The sequence below is a fragment of the Thalassophryne amazonica genome, chromosome 16 (assembly GCF_902500255.1).
Source record: "Thalassophryne amazonica chromosome 16, fThaAma1.1, whole genome shotgun sequence".
Taxonomy (NCBI): domain Eukaryota; kingdom Metazoa; phylum Chordata; class Actinopteri; order Batrachoidiformes; family Batrachoididae; genus Thalassophryne; species Thalassophryne amazonica.
Window position 1 is genome coordinate 58,998,428 of NC_047118.1, and position 12,711 is coordinate 59,011,138.

General features: G+C 40.1%; 1 protein-coding gene across 4 annotated transcripts in view; it reads right to left on the minus strand.

The window, feature by feature from the left end:
- The window catches only part of LOC117528275 (septin-9-like), a 274,932-nt gene that overhangs the window by 53,263 nt on the left and 208,958 nt on the right, over positions 1 to 12,711 (minus strand). The window lies entirely within an intron of this gene.

Here is a 12,711-nt window from a genome sequence, read left to right on the forward strand (position 1 = left end):
ATGATTGTTACCAGCAGGACACGCAACTCATACACAGCATGGCAGGAACTGAGAGACTAGTCAAAATTGAGGGAAAGATGAATGCACCAACATACAGAGACATCCTGGATGAAAACCTGCTCCAGAGCGCTCTTAACCTCAGACTGTGGTGACCATTCATCTTTCAGCAGGACAATGGCCCTCAGCACACAGCCAAGATATCAACTCTGTGAATGTCCCCGAGTGTCCCAGCCAGAGCCCAGACTTGAATCTGATTGACCATCTCTGGAGAGATCTGAAAATGGCTATGCATCGACGCTCCCCATCCAACCTGATGGAGCTTGAGAGGTGCTGCAATTAGAGGAATGAACAAAACTGTGCAAAGACAGGGGCGACAAGCTTGTGGCATCATATTCAAGAAGACTTGTGGTAAATAAATGGACTGCATTTATATAGAGCTTTTCCATCTGCATCAGAAGCTCAAAGTGCTTTACAATTATGCCTCACACACACACACACACTGATGTCAGGGTGTTGCCATGCAAGGTGCTCACTACGCACCGGGAGCAACTGGGGGATTAAGGACGTTGCCTAAGGGCCCTGACTATCTGGTCTGGTTGCAGGGGCGTAGGTTTGCATATGGACCATAGGGACAAGTCACAACCAATATTTTGGGATGGCAAAATAGTCCCTACCAATATTTAGAATTTTTTTTATATAACAAAATCATTCACTATTTTTTTGCGAACTCGATACTATAATTTTAGTCGTCACGTTTTGTGTTTTCGACGTGCCAGAATGACAGGGTTACCCATGTTGCAATTTCATTAGCTCACGTTCTTCTCACATGGACGTAAACAAAGCGCATCTCGTGGCAGGCAGTGCTTAATTTGTAAAGTGGGAGGTCCCAGAGCGCAGAGGATGGGTGGCTCCGGTGCAGTGTTGCCAGATGTACGATAATTATCGTATTTGTACGATAGTTTTGCCCTCTGTACGATGTACGATCAATAAATGTACGATCAATAAATGTACAATCAATTTCAGTTGGTTGCCCAAACACGCATCTCTCTCTGAAACCCAAGAATCATTTTGCAGGTGTTGCACTCAGGCGGCATCAAATGCTGGCTTTGGGCGACCGGGACAGTCATTTGAAAGCCCGCCCCCTCTCCATACAAAGTAATGAGTTCCCATCCAATCTTTACCGTGACAGGAAGATTCCCCAACCAACATCTTTTTTTTTTTTTTCGAAACTTTATTTCAACAAATGCAATAACAAACGAACAAAACACAAGAGCAAAGAGATATACAAGAAGAATAAAAAAAAGTTAAAGTTCCTTATGGAGGTGTCAACATTTTTTCTGTGTTCAACAAAATCTGCACAAATGGCCATGGCATCGGATGACTACAGCGACCTCGAGGTTGAATTCGACTCTTTCTAGTCTGGTAATTAACACGTTTGTGTCCCTTCACAGAAAAAAAAAAAAATCTTTCTAGTCTGGTAGTGCATTTGCTTGTGCATTTGCGTTCTTTTTGTGCCATAGTTTCCCCATTACTATAATTACTGTTTAAAAATGTGACATAAAATTCTTTGTAAATTAAAAAAAAAAACGCTAAAATAGCTATGTTGTATGCGTTTTGTTTGTGTACGATAAATTTCTCCCAAAATACGATAATTTTGAGGTTTTGGTACGATAGTTTCATATTTCATATCTGGCAACACTGCTCCGGTGCAGAAAAACAAGAAGGGCGGGGCTTGCGAACAATGCTGTGCGCCACACTTAAATAAACTGCACACCCACACAAACACGCACGCACACCTTCACAAATGACACTAACACCCTGCCTTTTCCTCAAAAATTACTACATTTATGTTTGCTGTCTGTACTTTTCTGTCACTTTTGCGCTCTTTTTCATACTTTTCCCTCGTTTCAAAAGTCACCGAACGCACTTTAGCACGGGTTCTTGGCTTGCTGTCAGTGTTGAAATTTTTCAGCGTGAGGGCTTACATGAGAACTTACGGTAATGAGAATCAGCGGCGCACTAGTGTGAAACTTCCATGTTTTTCCTCTGCGTTATGACATCACAGGCTTACGTTTACCGTAATACACCCTATATATCATTGTAAAGCCCTTTTTTTTGTTGGCAAATTAGGTTGCCAGATACCTACAACTGCATTATTGATGAAGAGAATAGATTATACATCTTGGTTGCAAAAACTTTTTTTTTTTTGTTAGCTCCACAAGTATTTTTTTTGTTGTCTTGTTCTCTCAGGTGTAGGCCTATAGAATAGATTCGTGATTTTGGGTTTGTTATTTAAGCTATTTCTTTGTCTGCCTACACACTTAATAATGTAAATAAAGTGTTAAATTATTCAGCATTATGTCGTCATATGTTATGTATTATGCTGTACTTGTGCGTCTAATGGTATGAGTGGGTTAGGGGGTGGTGGTGGTGGTGGGCAGGGGGGTGGTATTGTCCCTACCAAAGCTGAGACCAAACCTACGCCCTTGTCTGGTTGTAATTACTGCCAAAGGTGCATCAACAAAGTACTGAGCAAAGGGTGTGAATACTTATGTACATATGATTTCTTAATTTTCGATGTTTAATAAATTTGCAAAGAAAGAAAAGTTTTTCATGTTGTCATTATGGGGTTTTGTGAGCAGAATTTTAAGTGAACAAAAAAAAAAATTAATTTACTCGATTCTGTAATAAGGCTGTAACATAACAAAATGTGGAAAACGTTAAGTGCTGTGAATACTTTCCGGATGTACTATAAATTCTTGTAACATTATTAAGTACTAAGTACTTGTAATATTATTAAGTGATATAAAATAACACATTATTTTTACAGCCATAATTATAATATAAAAGCCTGAAGGTCCAGTGCACCACGATGCATAAGCTGGAAGAGCATCATGCCTGACAGAAAAATGAGCTGGACGTTGCTTTATTTTTCTGCATTTTTCTCCTTTATGTATCTACAGGAAATCTATACATTTCATAAACAGGTTTCAGACTGATTTTTGCATTCATACGCAGAACATCCTGTCATTTTTACAGGTTTTGGGGAGGAAAGCCATGCACCCAATAACTCTGTGTGCTTTACAATGTGCTCCCAGACCACCAATAACCAGCAAAAATCATTTAAGCATAAAAATTCAAAAAGAAAAAATAATATAGCACCTTCAACTGCACTACAGACTAAAACAGTTAAATGTGGTCTATTAAACATTAGGTCTCTCTCTTCTAAGTCCCTGTTAGTAAATGATATAATAATTGATCAACATATTGATTTATTCTGCCTTACAGAAACCTGGTTACAGCAGGATGAATATGTTAGTTTAAATCAGTCAACACCCCCGAGTCACACTAACTGCCAGAATGTTCGTAGCACGGGCTGAGGCGGAGGATTAGCAGCAATCTTCCATTCCAGCTTATTAATTAATCAAAAACCCAGACAGAGCTTTAATTCATTTGAAAGCTTGACTCTTAGTCTTGTCCATCCAAATTGGAAGTCCCAAAAACCAGTTTTATTTGTTATTATCTATCGTCCACCTGGTCATTACTGTGAGTTGCTCTGTGAATTTTCAGACCTTTTGTCTGACTTAGTGCTTAGCTCAGATAAGATAATTATAGTGGGCGATTTTAACATCCACACAGATGCTGAGAATGACAACCTCAACACTGCATTTAATCTATTATTAGACTCAATTGGCTTTGCTCAAAATGTAAATGAGTCCACCCACCACTTTAATCATATCTTAAATCTTGTTCTGACTTATGGTATGGAAGTTGAAGACTTAACAGTATTCCCTGAAAACTCCCTTCTGTCTGATCATTTCTTAATAACATTTTACTCTGGTGGACTACCCAGCAGTGGGGAATAAGTTTCATTACACTAGAAGTCTTTCAGAAAGCGCTGTAACTAGGTTTAAGGATATGATTCCTTCTTTATGTTCTCTAATGCCATATACCAACACAGTGCAGAGTAGCTACCTAAACTCTGTAAGTGAGATAGAGTATCTCGTCAATAGTTTTACATCCTCATTGAAGACAACTTTGGATGCTGTAGCTCCTCTGAAAAAGAGAGCTTAAATCAGAAGTGCCTGACTCCGTGGTATAACTCACAAACTCGCAGCTTAAAGCAGATAACCCGTAAGTTGGAGAGGAAATGGCGTCTCACTAATTTAGAAGATCTTCACTTAGCCTGGAAAAAGGAGTCTGTTGCTCTATAAAAAAGCCCTCTGTAAAGCTAGGACATCTTACTACTCATCACTAATTGAAGAAAATAAGAACAACCCCAGGTTTCTTTTCAGCACTGTAGCCAGGCTGACAAAGAGTCAGAGCTCTATTGAGCTGAGTATTCCATTAACTTTAACTAGTAATGACTTCATGACTTTCTTTGCTAACAAAATTTTAACTATTAGAGAAAAAATTACTCATAACCATCCCAAAGACGTATCGTTATCTTTGGCTGCTTTCAGTGATGCCGGTATTTGGTTAGACTCTTTCTCTCCGATTGTTCTGTCGGAGTTATTTTCATTAGTTACTTCATCCAAACCATCAACATGTCTATTAGACCCCATTCCTACCAGGCTGCTCAAGAAAGCCCTACCATTATTTAATGCTTCGATCTTAAATATGATCGATCTATCTTTATTAGTTGGCTATGTACCACAGGCTTTTAAGGTGGCAGTAATTAAACCATTACTTAAAAAGCCATCACTTGACCCAGCTATCTTAAGCTAATTATAGGCCAATCTCCAACCTTCCTTTTCTCTCAAAAATTCTTGAAAGGGTAGTTGTAAAACAGCTAACTGATCATCTGCAGAGGAATGGTCTATTTGAAGAGTTTCAGTCAGGTTTTAGAATTCATCATAGTACAGAAACAGCATTAGTGAAGGTTACAAATGATCTTCTTATGGCCTCAGACAGTGGACTCATCTCTGTGCTTGTTCTGTTAGACCTCAGTGCTGCTTTTGATACTGTTGACCATAAAATTTTATTACAGAGATTAGAGCATGCCATAGGTATTAAAGGCACTGCGCTGCGGTGGTTTGAATCATATTTATCTAATAGATTACAATTTGTTCATGTAAATGGGGAATCTTCTTCACAGACTAAAGTTAATTATGGAGTTCCACAAGGTTCTGTGCTAGGACCAATTTTATTCACTTTATACATGCTTCCCTTAGGCAGTATTATTAGACGGCATTGCTTAAATTTTCAATGTTACGCAGATGATACCCAGCTTTATCTATCCATGAAGCCAGAGGACACACACCAATTAGCTAAACTGCAGGATTGTCTTACAGACATAAAGACATGGATGACCTCTAATTTCCTGCTTTTAAACTCAGATAAAACTGAAGTTATTGTACTTGGCCCCACAAATCTTAGAAACATGGTGTCTAACCAGATCCTTACTCTGGATGGCATTACCCTGACCTCTAGTAATACTGTGAGAAATCTTGGAGTCATTTTTGATCAGGATATGTCATTCAAAGCGCATATTAAACAAATATGTAGGACTGCTTTTTTGCATTTACGCAATATCTCTAAAATTAGAAAGGTCTTGTCTCAGAGTGATGCTGAAAAACTAATTCATGCATTTATTTCCTCTAGGCTGGACTATTGTAATTCATTATTATCAGGTTGTCCTAAAAGTTCCCTGAAAAGCCTTCAGTTAATTCAAAATGCTGCAGCTAGAGTACTAACGGGGACTAGAAGGAGAGAGCATATCTTACTCATATTGGCCTCTCTTCATTGGCTTCCTGTTAATTCTAGAATAGAATTTAAAATTCTTCTTCTTACTTATAAGGTTTTGAATAATCAGGTCCCATCTTATCTTAGGGACCTCATAGTACCATATCACCCCAATAGAGCGCTTTGCTCTCAGACTGCAGGCTTACTTGTAGTTCCTAGGGTTTGTAAGAGTAGAATGGGAGGCAGAGCCTTCAGCTTTCAGGCTCCTCTCCTGTGGAACCAGCTCCCAATTCAGATCAGGGAGACACACACCCTCTCTACTTTTCAGATTAGGCTTAAAACTTTCCTTTTTGCTAAAGCTTATAGTTAGGGCTGGATCAGGTGACCCTGAACCATCCCTTAGTTATGCTGCTATAGACTTAGACTGCTGGGGGGGGTCCCATGATGCACTGTTTCTTTCTCTTTTTGCTCTGTATGCACCACTCTGCATTTAATCATTAGTGATTGATCTCTGCTCCCCTCCACAGCATGTCTTTTTCCTGGTTCTCTCCTTCAGCCCCAACCAGTCCCAGCAGAAGACTGCCCCTCCCTGAGCCTGGTTCTGCTGGAGGTTTCTTCCTGTTAAAAGGGAGTTTTTCCTTCCCACTGTCGCCAAGTGCTTGCTCACAGGGGGTCGTTTTGACCGTTGGGGGTTTTTACGTAATTAGTGTATGGCCTTGCCTTACAATATAAAGCGCCTTGGGGCAACTGTTTGTTGTGATATGGCGCTATATAAATAAAATTGATTGATTGATTGACTGATGCGCAAGCAGCCTGGCGTTGGAAATGATATGGCTTCTGTCACTGAAAACCCTGAGACATTGAATGTCAGCACTCTCAGTGTGTAGACACTCTTGGAAGGGCCTCCCAACCTGTACACACATGAATGCACACAATACATGAAAGGCAAGGAAAAGAGTTTAAGCAAGAAGCAAAAGGAAAAATAAAATAATTTCATATTCTGAGTGATTTTGATCGCAGCCTTTGAGCCAGCTTTTAAACACTGTTGGTCATTAGTGACCTTTAGAACCTGACGTGAGCTTCTTGTCTGATCTTTTGGCTCTCGCAAAATCTACTTCATTCCGCTGCCATTGCAAATGCTGTCTTCTCTGATGAAAGTGATAACCCAGAAAAGCTGAGAAATCCAAGTTACCAGCTGACAAGTAGCAAATATTTGGTTCAGAACCTGCTGAACATGTTCAACTTATCTATGCTTAGAATATTTTTTATAGACAACAATAACTACTACAGTTTCAATTTTGCCAGAATAAAGACTTTTAAAGCTTAGAAGAGTTTACTTATTGTTTCTAACAATTAAAAAAATAAGATGTGGTGTATTTTTGTAGCAATGTATGCCATTTTATTGTTGTAGAAAAGTTTTTTTTTAGAAAGTGAAAACTAGTCAGTCACTCTCAAAGCAGAAAGGGAACAAATGCTCACAAATGAAAAGATGAAAAAGTCAACATTAGACAATTCTTCTTGATAAATGGTAAACAGACGTCATTTATATAATGCTTTTCCATCTGTATCAGATGCTCAAAGCGCTTTCGACATCAATTCCTCACATTCACCCCGATGTCAGGCTGCTGCCATGCAAGGCGCCCACTACACACTGGGAGCAACTAGGGGATTAAGGACCTTGCCCAAGGGCCCTTAATGATTTTCTGGTCAGGCTGGGATTTGAACCGAGGATCCTCTGGTCTCAAGCCCAACGCTTAACCACTAGACCATCACTTCTCCAAATAACTTGCGTAATTACATAATTGTTAAAATACATGATAATTATTACAACTGACTATTGATCAACACTGGGAGGTCCAAGCTTTTCTCTTCTACCTGTAAAGTCCACGGAGAGTCAAATGACCCCAAGATCCCCCGTGGAGAGCTACTTTTGTTATGTAAACAAGGAAGTCTCAGAACACATCAGGGGAGGGGCTGACTTGGCTAGCCACATTCTTGTGTTTGCATGAGATGCGCAGTCGGAATGACAGACTCATTCAAGGTGGAGGTGGTATTACATCAAGGATCAGCTCTAAGTCCTTTCTTGTTTGCAGTGGTGATTGACAGGTTGACGGATGAGATCAGACAGGAGTCCCCATGGACTATGATGTTTGCAGATGACATTGTGATCTGTAGTGAGAGTAGAGAGCAAGTTGAGTCTAGTCTGGAGAAGTGGAGATATGCTTTGGAGAGAAGGGGAATGAAAGTCAGTAGAAGCAAGACTGAGTCCATGTGTGTGAATAAGAGGGAGCCCAGTGGAATAGTGCAGTTACAAGGAGTAGAAGTGGTGAAAGTAGATGAGTTTAAATATTTGAGGTCAACTGTTCAAAGTAATGGAAAGTGTGGTAGAGAGGTGAAGAAGAGAGTGCAGGCAGGGTGGAGTGGGTGGAGAAAGGTGGCAGGAGTGATTTGTGACCGAAGAATATCAGCAAGAGTGAAGGGGAAAGTTTACAAAACAGTAGTGAGACCAGCTATGTTGTACGGTTTAGAGACGGTGGTACTAACAAAAAGACAGGAGGCAGAGCTGGAGGTGGCAGAGCTGAAGATGTTGAGATTCTCTTTGGGAGTGACAAGAATGGACAAGGTTAGGAATGAACATATCAGAGGGACAGCTCAGGTGGGACGGTTTGGAGACAATGTCAGAGAGGCGAGATTGAGATGGTTTGGACATGTGCAGAGGAGAGACCCAGGGTATATAGGGAGAAGGATGCTGAGGATGGATCCACCAGGCAGGACAAAGAGGAGGTTTATGGATATGCTGAGGGAGGACATGCAGGTGGTTGGTGTGACAGAGGAAGATACAGAGGACAGGGTGAGATGGAAACGATTGATCTGCTGTGGCGACCCCTAACGGGAACAGCCGAAAGACAAAGAAGAAGAAGAAGAAGTGCCTGCTTAGCTGAAAGGGCTGCTGATTTGTGCTTAGGTGGATAAATAACTTTACCCTGGGGGAGAGATGAAAATTTGTTTTCTGAATTGTATTGAAATGCGACAGGTATACTTGTGGCAAATGCAGAAAAGACCTTCCATGGCAGTGTGGGGACTGTTAGTCATTGTGAGTGACTGTAACCTGTACCTATTGTATATATTTTGGTTTTCTGGTGTGTGTTTTGGTACATTTCAATAAAATCCAGAAAACAAAGTTTTCTTTTGGTGTGCTTTTTAGTACATTTCAATACAATTCAGAAAACAAAAGTTTTCTTTTGGTGTGCTTTTTGGTACATTTCAATACAATTCAGAAAACAAAGTTTTCTTTTGGTGTGCTTTTTGGTACATTTCAATACAATTCAGAAAACAAAATTTTCTTTTGGTGTGCTTTTTGGTACATTTCAATACAATTCAGAAAACAAAATTTCATCTCTCCCCCCTGGGTAAAGTTATTTATCTACCTAAGCACAAATCAGCAGCCCTTTCATACATTAAATATGCAAACACAAGAATGTGGCTAGCCAAGTCAGCCCCTCCCCTGAGGTGCCCTGAGACTTCCTTGTTTACATAACAGAAGTAGCTCTCCACAGGGGATCTTGGTCATTTGACCATCCTGTGGGCCTTTAGAGGTAGATTGGTCATTTGACCATCCTGTGGGCCTTTAGAGGTAGATTGGTCATTTGACCAGTCCTTGGTCTTCCAAGTGTTAATAAACTAATCACTTCAGCTGTGTGTTATAGACAGACTGTATATACACTGGATAAAGCCTGTATGACGTCACCCGTAGGTTTTCTACAGAGAACCAGAACAGCCGATATGAAGCACGTATCTGGGCAATGCCATGTTGACAGCAGCGGTCGTGCTGATTCTGGATATGTGATGGTGAACTCATGAATGCATGAAGGGGGGAGCTTGGGTGACTCAGTGTGTGACGAAAGAAGCCTTGAGCACGCCCCTCTCTTCGAGTCCAAACCATCTAAGCTAATAAGCTATTCTTGTTTCAGGTGTTTATTAAATCATATTTTTGGGGACTGCACATTGGTTGTCACAATTTACTTTGCTGTTTGGGCATAAAAAGCTATGAGAAGCTTAATTTCTCAGTAATTGTGTATTAACAGGGCTAAACTGATTAGGCTACTGACAGCTGCTAAATGGGCTAACACAGTTAGCACACTACATTAAATCAAACCAACATTCCACTCAGCGCAAAAATTGCAAATGGAAAATCTTAAATGATCCGTTCGGACGTTTCACCACACAACAAGCTAGATTAGTCCAGGTGTTTGTAATAAAATATGTCAAACAAAACAGACACAGTCTCCACCACGGGGGGAGAGTCCACTGGTTGTAGTCCACTGGTTCTAATCTCTTTGTAGTATTTGATGGTGTATATTACAACCCCAAAGTGATTTTAAGGTTCACAAATAAGTGTAATACTAACAAACCAGATCTAGTTTTGTTCAATTTACAAAAATAAAACGTATGGTTCTGCTGACATACACCATTAATCACCTCTAATCGTACTGGTGTCTATAAATCTGTTGAATTGAAAATCAACAAATAATTATTACATGTTTTGGGTGTTTTCATTAATTGTCACACTTTTGTAAGCCTACCATAAATGTAAAAACAACTTCAATGTGCTCTTCTTAATACTAGGACTAGTAGACCCTAGGACTAGTGGAAAGTTCCCTCACCACAGCTAGAAGTGTCTGAGCTACGGTCATGGCGAGGCACAGATGCCCGACTCAGTCTCTGTCACTCAAAGCAACCACGCCCACAATTATACAGAAATTTATGACTTAAAATGCCTTAAACTAAGAAGTTAGAAAAAATAAATCACCCCCTACACTTGTCATGGAGGAGGAAACTGTCACTAGAGACCAAAACCATTTTTTTGTACCAGGCTGTAAACATGTTTATTTCTGCTCTGAAGTTGGACATTTTAACACAGGCTCCTATGGGAATGTGCTGTTTTGGAGCTGGCCTCAAGCAGACAGTCGCGGAACTGTAACTTTTTTTCCTCCAGCAGGGCTTCATCTGAGATCATCAAAGCTTGTGGCTTGGTTATAGAGCTGGAATCTATAAAGCAATGTTTAAAGATGGATCAATTTTTAATATTGTAATGATTAACTAGGCTCAGGCACCAAAGTCAGTAATTCTTAAGGTACCAAGTGATTTACATCAGTGCTACAGCGTACCGATTTACATTTAATCCCCAAGTTGCTCCCAGTGTGTAGTGAGTGCCTTGCATGGCAGCAGCCTGACATCTGTGTGTGACTGTGTGTGAATGGGTGAATGTGAGGCATTACTGTAAAGTGCTCTAAGCTTCTGATATAGATGGAAAAGCACTATAGATATGCAGTTCATATTTTATATATAGAATTGTTCCGTGTTTACGTACAGTCTATGGTCAACATGCACAGGGCTATAGCAGCAGCACTAAATTTTAAATTTTTTCATGATGCCTACCTGGTTGGGGACGGAATATTCTACAGAAATGTATCAGTCAGTTCACCCGGTAAGTTTTCCTCTGAAATAGCACATTTTCAGTCTAGCACTGCTTTCGCGATAACAGGCAGCGCACAGTGAAAGTTTTGAAAACATCTTCCTCTGCTTTGCTTAAAATATGAACCAAATCTCTGTGATATTCCTTTCTTACAGGCCAATCAGGTAGCAAGTTCCACCAAAAAATTAAATAAGATTTTATCGTCGTTGTGGCCGTCTTCACCTGAGGGCCCGGTCACACGGCGACAGCTGAACGAAGGAAATAAAGTCACAAAGTTACAAATCGCAGAGAAAAAGTGGTCGAATGAGCCTGCATTTCTCCCAACAATGAAAAGCCTGCAAGTCCAGAGCACATAAGTGAACAGTAACCTTGACGCTTTTAAACAAAATCAAAATGAAACATTCATGATGATGTGACTTGACAGCGGGTATCAGACCCAGCGCCAGCCTGTGGTCAAGTCTTCAGCCACCCTGTGCACTCCACAGCACCTGCAGGAATGAGATCTGGTTGTCTTAATGTGTGCGGACAGCCACCACAAATGGCTAGAACATGGATAAATAGTTAAAGTAGTTGACAAAACGTTCTTGCAGCTATTGTTTCTGTGTGAAAACGTTGCTTTTCGTCTCACACATGGATGAGTCACGTTCAGCTTGTCTGAGCTTTAGTTATTGATCCTTTCAGATATCATCAATGTTTGTGTAAGACGTAGGACTTGGGAGGTTGGACGAAGTTAGACGACAACCAAAAGGAACGCTGACGGTATGGGAACTACGCAAATGACGAGGAACCATCAACACAGAAAGCAAAACGGAATACGGATGAATTGAAGTTGTTGTCGGGATTCGTTCACATTTATTCAACAGTTTGAAAATTCTGATGAAGCACCAGCAGCAGGAACGAAGCTGGATGAAGGTTATACAATGTCTCTGAAAGTCAACAACAGTCCAGATTTCTTGTTTTGTTTAGGCTTCAGGGTCCTTCGTTCGTGCCATGTGACCGGGGTTTTAGGGTTTTAGAGAGACAGTACAGGTGTGAAGCTAGAAAGGCGAGGAGTCGAAGGCACCCCCCCCCCCCCCCCCCCCGAAAAACAAAACAAAACCAAGCTTTCCCACTTGCATAAACACCCATGTTTCAAGATGCACTAAAGCTATTTTTCACATACAACAACAATAGAAAAATGTAAAAATAACAATAATAATAATAATTATAGAATTAATGTATTTTTAATGATGAAAACATGGAATTGGGAGAGGAAAGTAGAAAGTGGTTTAATTGTGGGTGGTTTGTAAAATGTTGCCAATAAATATATCGAAGAAGTCTGGACTTATGTTGTAAGTAAATTTTGAATTTATTATTTAAGAGTGAGTAAAGTACCAAAAAAACATACAATTTGGTAACTGTACAGTATCAATTCAAATGTAAAAGGTCCCAACCCTATTAAAAACTAATAAATAATGTAATGTTTTTCAACATCTGCAAACACCTAATTATAAAAGTACTTCAGCGACTGCTACATGTTTGTAGAATCATCTGAAGTTCAGCGAGTCATT